The sequence below is a fragment of the Penaeus japonicus genome, unplaced genomic scaffold (genome assembly GCF_977035675.1).
Source record: "Penaeus japonicus unplaced genomic scaffold, GWHDUDI00000001_assembly GWHDUDI00000032, whole genome shotgun sequence".
NCBI classification, from domain to species: domain Eukaryota; kingdom Metazoa; phylum Arthropoda; class Malacostraca; order Decapoda; family Penaeidae; genus Penaeus; species Penaeus japonicus.
Genome location: NW_028234434.1, coordinates 15558445 through 15565944, shown reverse-complemented (window position 1 = coordinate 15565944; position 7500 = coordinate 15558445). Strand labels below are relative to the sequence as shown.

General features: G+C 30.9%; 1 protein-coding gene across 2 annotated transcripts in view; it reads right to left on the bottom strand.

The window, feature by feature from the left end:
* Positions 1 to 5148: 5148 nt before the first annotated feature.
* Positions 5149 to 7500, bottom strand: part of LOC122251581 (uncharacterized) — a 138833-nt gene continuing 136481 nt past the window's right edge. For both annotated transcript variants that reach the window (XM_043013611.2, XM_086556360.1), the window contains one exon: positions 5149 to 5340. The gene's annotated coding sequence lies outside the window, so the exon portion shown is untranslated. The remainder of the gene's footprint in view (positions 5341 to 7500) is intronic.

Here is a 7500-nt window from a genome sequence, read left to right as displayed (position 1 = left end):
TTCATCCATCTATCTATACATAGGTATCTAATCATCTAGAAATTTATTAACTGATGTATTATCATACATGTATCTATTTATCTATTCATCTATCTTTCTATCTATCTATTCCTTTCTTTATTCATCATTGTCTATGGTTTTATGACCTTCGTTAGTTATCTGATTTTGTTCTTGTTATCATTATCAATTTATTTTTATTGTTGTTGCTATTATCGTTTTTTGTTGTTTTATTCTTAATTAATGTTGTTATTAGCGTTTTTGTTGTTGTTATTATTATCATTATGTCTTTCATAATCATCATTATCCTTATTGTTGTTGTTGTTGTTGTTGTTATTAATGTTATAGCTATTACTATTGTCATTAGCAATACCGTTATTATCATTATTGTCATTACTATTACCATCATCATATTTGTCCTCATCATCTTTATCATTCTATCATTATAATTTTTATTATTATCCTTATCGTTATCATGATTATTGTTATTTAGCAATCATCGTTATCATTATTATTCTCATTGTTATTCATATCACTGTCATTGTTATCATTAACATCATGTTTGTGTGCATATACATATGTATATATATACATATATATGAAAGAGAGAGAGAGAGAGAGAGAGAGAGAGAGAGAGAGAGAGAGAGAGAGAGAGAGAGAGAGAGAGAGAGAGAGAGAGAGAGAGAGAGAGAGAGAGAGAGAGAGAGAGAGAGAGAGAGAGAGAGAGAGAGAGAGAGAGAGAGAGAGAGAGAGCGATAGAGAGAAAATGAATCAGAAATGTTTACATTAATCTATCTGCACAATGACTTTTCTCATCATAATCATTTTCAAAATAATTTTCATCATGATAATGACAACTATCATCATTATCATTTTCAGTCTGATTTTCAGTATAACAATGAATATTATCATTATCATTTTTTTTTCTAATTATCATTATCACTCTTTTTCTAATCATTTTCTCAATGATAATCACTATCATTGGATATCATAGTCGTTATGGTTACTATCACAATAAGGTACATATTTATAGTTACTTTTTTTGTGTGCTTTTTTATAAATATACTTTTTAAAAATCTATTACATCATATTCTCCCAGAAAATATTAATAGTATTTTCATTCTTAGGGAAAAAATATTGATTCAGAAAGAAATATGATAGATATTATCTTTTCATTGATCTTCAAGTTACATTTCATTATCTTTGTTTTCATTATCATAAAGAACAATATCATTAGTACAGTTTTCATCATTAATAGTATCCTTATCATTACGACAACTATTATTATCATTTAATTGATATTATGTTATTTTATTTCTTTTGTTGTAATCTGTTTTTATTATCTTTTTATTTTCTATTACCATATGTGTCATTTGTTTGTTTGTTTTTAATATGTTCTTTCTTTGTTTTCTAATACTTTTTTACTTAATTAATATATAAAAGGGAGGGGGGGGGAATAAAAAGCAACAATTATCTGGACACAGTTTATTTTGAATCGTGTTCTATCCCTTTAGAAAGATTTTTTTTTTATCATTATCCATATCATTATCATTGTTAATTTACAGTAGACAACTTTTTACAGGAATATTGCTTAACTCTTAAAACTATTCGTATACTTTGAAAAAAAGCTTAATCATCACACAAGAAAAAAAAATGTAATTAAAGATATAACAATAAATAAGAAAAAAAATGACGAAAAAAATAAACGAATTGTAATGAAAGGAAACCTACATGTAATTATTACGAGAGTAAGAGAGAGAATATAAATATGGGTTTATTAACCAAGTATAATACAGATTTCCGTTTCCAGAGAGAGTTCTGTCATAAACATAACAATCACATCAAAAAATATTTTTTTTGTGTGTGTGTATCTATACATATCAAAATTTTAATTAAGGAGAGGGAGAAGAAAAACAAATATCCAAATATAACAGCAAAATACGAGAGAGAAAAAAAATATCTATTGTTTTTTTTTTCTTCTTCCTTAGAGATGGAAAGGGAGAGGGGGGGGGCATGTGATTGCTGAACCTCTATTGTAAATCATACAAAGGAATTCTATTTTTTAAAACATTTTATTCATTTTTTTTTTTTATTGTTTTGTTTTCTTCTTGGCGGATTTAACTTTAGAATAAGGTACAAGTCTGGGGCCTATGTTTGTAAAAATTCTCGCATATTCTGTGAAATGCTTTCAAGAACAAGCCAGAGCAGGAAGCCATGTTAGCTATGCTCTGGTAAACTCACATAACACCGGGATTGAGGAGGGGCAGGGGAGGGGAGAGGGAGGGGAGAGGGAGGGGAGAAGGAGGGGAGAGGGAGGGGAAGAGGAGGAGAGAAGACTGGGAGGCTTAAGGGTAAGGGGTAGATGGGGGTGGATTGTGGGGAGGGGAGTAATTTTAAAGGTTAATAGGTAGGGTAGGGGAGGGGAGGGTGGGGAGATAAGAGAAGGCGGGGGGATTGGGAGAGGAGGAAGGGGGGGGAGGGGATCAGGATGAGGAGGAGGGAATCTTACTGCTAGGCAACAGTCTACTGCAATGATTACAGTATCATTGCTATAACTTTTTACACCATTTATTAAAAGCCATATGGACAGCATTGCACAAATTGAGATTCGCGTACGTATTCAACATTCACCCTGCCAAGCGTTCCATCCACACTCCCTCTTCGTGTACAGCGCGATCAAAAGTACAGGCCCGTTGTGCTACAGGCCAGGCTAAGAGTTCTACCATTACGTATGTATTTGTTATTTTATATTTATGTATTTATATGCCAGATCACCATACAACAGTATTATGCAACTTGGTATGAAACAGCAGGAGAGACACATAACAGCTCCCTCAAGGTTATGTTCAAGGAAATTGTTCACTCAGTGTATACTTGAACTATCAATTTCCAAAGAACGAGATACACGATATCTGTGTTCCACTGTATACATCATTTCTACTTCTTATTTTCTCTTTTTTTTCCGTTCACCGAGAATGTATCTGCCTTTCAGGTTAACGTTAACAAGACATTCTTTTCTGACGTTGTGGAACACTGCCTGTACATATTTTAGCATCACATATATATATGGGATGTCCCGTATAGGGGTTGCTACTAAGAGACTTACTATCATACCAATGATAACTGATTGCAGGATATTAGCATTGTGCTTCTTCATATACCTGCATTAACAATTAAAGAACCATATGGGGGTTATAATTTTTTTTTTTTGTTCAAGATAATTAGTAATAAAAAAACAAAACAAAAACAACTATAAATCTTAACATTTACAAAAGAACGAAAACAGAATTGGTAATGATAAAGAAATTGGGTAAAATATGATAATCATAACGATTTTGAAGAATCACTCTTAACTTTGATAAAAAAAATTGTTAAAGAAAATATATTACGTAGGGCACTACTTAAAAAAAGGACATATTTTTTTTCTTCCTTTTTTTGTTTTTGTTTTGTTCTACTCTCCAAAAAATGTTTTCTAAACTGGCTTTACTAGTTGTGTTTTAACAGATGGCACTCAAGTACACCATCTGAATCACAACATATGTTTGTTCTTTCTATTTCATTCCGTGTATTATTCTTGTGTATTTCTCTTTACACATTTGTTTTCGTCTTGAAGTTAAGGGAGTACAAATAAATGGAGATAACTGTGAGGAGGGGGGGGGGGGACGTACAAATGGAAAAATATAATCAGCAAAAATAGTGTACCCAAGATGATCACCAGAATAACTGACAGTTCACCATCTGTGTTCATACTCAGTGCCAGCTGGAAACAAGAGACAATCATGACTCCACACTCATAATCCTATTCTTTGCATTATAGAACTCGTTTGCACATTACATATATATAACTTTTTTTATATATATATTTCTAAAAAAAAGCACTTTGAGGGAAGATTATCAAATGGATTTAGATAAAGGAACGAAAGTCAACCAAATTTTTAGAGTAATCTCTTACTTGTCCGATATTTTCACTCAGCAGTAACCACCACTTCACAGGTAATGATTGAAGAAAGTTTGTTTACGTTTCCCAAAGAAGTAAAAATTGTGCCGAAATTCTTCCAGGAAGATCTAACCTCCTGTCTATATCAACTAACTACAGATCACAATATTAAAAATAATAGTAATAATACATAAGTCTTTGTCCTTCATAGAATGACTTCTCATGCACACAGTCATTTATATGATCACAAACTGCCATGCAAAACAATTATGCATAGCTTAAAAACTTCATGTCGAATCCAGTTTTCCATTCACTTTTTTTTTTTTTTTTTTTTTAATTTTTAATCTCACGGGATTTTCATTTTCTTTTCCCTTTTTTTTTCTTTTCGAAAATTCACACTGTGTTTACACCGACATCTTGCTATTTACAAGCACGAGGGGAACACACAAGCAATCCTTATCTACGGCTTGTTCCCCTCGTCCATCTACTGTCCGTTATCTGGATTCCTCCTCAGCCTTTTTCTTCTCATTTTCTTTCTTCTCTTCTTCCTTCACCTTCTCTTCTTCGTTAATCTCCATCACCATTGTCTATCTTTATTTCACTATCTCGTTTTTTGTTCTTTCTTTCTTTATAACAAAAAAATAAAAATAAATAAAAAAATAAAACAAAATATAATCTTGGGTACCGGTGATTACCATAGAGGCTGCCATGATAATGATTATAAAAATAGTAATAATTATGATGGAGATGGTTATGATAAAGACAATAATAATAATGATAATTTTCTTGATGATAATCAAGTTAATAAAAATCAGAATAATGAAAAAATAATAATAGTAGTAATAAAAAAGTAATAATAATGATAATAATTATTATTATAATGATAATAATGATAATAATTATAATAATGATAATAATATTAGTAATAATAATAATGACATTGATAATAAAATGATAATGAAAGTAATAATGATGATAAAAATAATAATCATTACAATAATGATGACAATAAGAATGACAAAATAACAACCATAATGATAACAAGAATAATATCAATAACATCAATAATAAACAACAAGAACACAAAGGCTACCTCATGAAATCACCATTACAAGAAATGAAAGATGACAAAAAAAAAAAAAAAAAAAAAAAAAAACGAATACATATATATAACATACAGACAAATATATATATATCTCAAAAAACACAAAATATTTCTTCTTTTGCTTCGAAAAAAAAGTTCCAAGGCGTAGTCCGTAGTCCGTAGTCCTTATCCGGGCCGTGAGTGACGAATGGAAGTAGTCCACCGGTACACCCTAGTCGCAGTCTCTCACATCGACTGAAGTAGCCACCCACTCTCGCTGGCTACATCCTCTGCATATGAGTTACCACGACCAGGCTGACCCCTGTTGCGAGAGGAGGAGAAAAAAACAGGTGGTTACTTAAGGGCAGTGGTAGATGGATGAAAAAACAGAAAAACAAGGGTATTGGTAGATACATAAATGAAAAAAACAGAAAAACAGATGGTTACTCAAAGGCATTGGTAGATATATGAATGAAAAAAACAGGTGGTTACTTAAGGGCATTGGTAGATAGATGAATGAAAATAAATGATTAAAAAAAAAATGTTACTTAAGGGCATTGGAAGATAGATGAATGAAAAAAACAGGTGTTGAATGATAGATGAATGAAAAAAAAGTGGTTACTTAAGGGCATTTATATATCAGATAGATGAATGAAAAAACAACAGAAAAACGGATGGTTACTTAAGGGCATTGGTAGATAGAGGAATGAAAAAACAGGTGGTTACTTAGATACATGAAAATAAATGATAAATGGAAAAAAGGTGGTTACTTAAGGGCATTGGTAGATAGAGGAATGAAAAAACAGGTGGTTACTTAAGGGCATTGGTATATAGATGAATGAAAATAAATGATAAATGAAAAAATTGTTACTTAAGGGCATTGATAGTGACTAGTGATTAAGTATGATAGGTATCAGTAATCATGATGATAATACTGATAAAAATAGCGTTGATAACAATAGTAATGATAGTAATAATACAGATAATAGTAATAAGCATCGACAAAGGTGATAACTTAAGGGCATTGATAGATTGTGATAGTGATCAAATCTGATAGGTATTAAGAATCATAATTGTGATAGAGCTAGTGATATGGATAATAATGATAATAAAAACAATAATATGATAAAAAAAGAAAAGAAAAAAAAAGTTAAGGGAGGTAATGGTCAAATACATATATAAACTAGGAATTGATTATAATGATGATAAATCTTGGTGTTTATGTTAATGTAATATTTTGGAACAGATGTGATATTTTTATTTATTCATCGTGATATCCGTATGTTTTGCTTTAGAACAAATACCTTCTTATCACTATTATTATGAGGGTATTATTAGAATCATATTTTTTTCTTCTATTTTCTGAATTCTCTCTCTCTCACACACACACATGCACACGCATACGCACACACACACGCACATATATACACATATGCTATTCACAAAAAAGCAGAGCAGCTATTTAATAACAAGAATGATGATAATAACCATTCATAACAACAGGAATAATATCACAAACGTACCAATATTGCAAATGATAACAAAAATAACAATCACTAAGGTCATGGTGAAAGTCACAAGTGTTGCATTTGCATAATTCAATATTTCCAGTTTTTTTTTGGTCCCTTTTTATAACCAAAAATTACAGGTTGAACGTTAAGTGTGATTTTTCATCGTTCAATAACATATGTTAAGAAAGTTATTGTAACGCTGATTACTTGTTCGGTTTCGTGTCTGGTTATTTTTGGCATTTCCTGTATCATGTAGTTATTTTTTTTCTCTTTGCTTCCCCTATTTTTCTTCTTCTCCCCCTTTTTTTTTAATTCTCGTTTTTGTTTTTGTTTTTTTGTATGTCTCTTCCTGTTTTTCTTCTTTTTCTTTCTTTTTCTTTTCGTTTGTTTGTCTTCTTCTTCTTTCCTTCTTCGTCTTTTTTTCCTTACTTCCGTTTTTTTATTTTCTTTTTCCCCCATCTTTATCTGAATAGCTTGCACCTAAAATTGCCGTGGTTTGCTTTTTAATTTCGTATTTGATTTGCGTTCAAGTGAATATTAAACATGATAGCCCCCTACGGGGGGGGGGGGGTAAGGGATGGATAAAAGAGGGATAAGGAGAAGGCAAATGAAGAGAGTTTACTAATATTGATGATAGTTATGATAAGGATAATAGCGATAATGATGATAGTGATAACTATGATGATGATCAACAATAACGATAATAAAAAGTAATAATAATAATGAGTAATAACAATAATAGTAAAAACAATTATGATAATGATACTAACACTCATAATAATGATAACAATAATAATAAAAACTAATACCAGTAATAACAATAATAATAAGAGAGAGAGAGTGAGAGAGAAAGAGAAGGAAGAAGAAGAAGAAGAGAGAGAGAAAAAAAAAATATATATATAAATACATGTTTTCCTCCCAGCTGCAGCTAATAGAGAGGTAGCATACTCCTCAACAAGATGGAAGGTGAC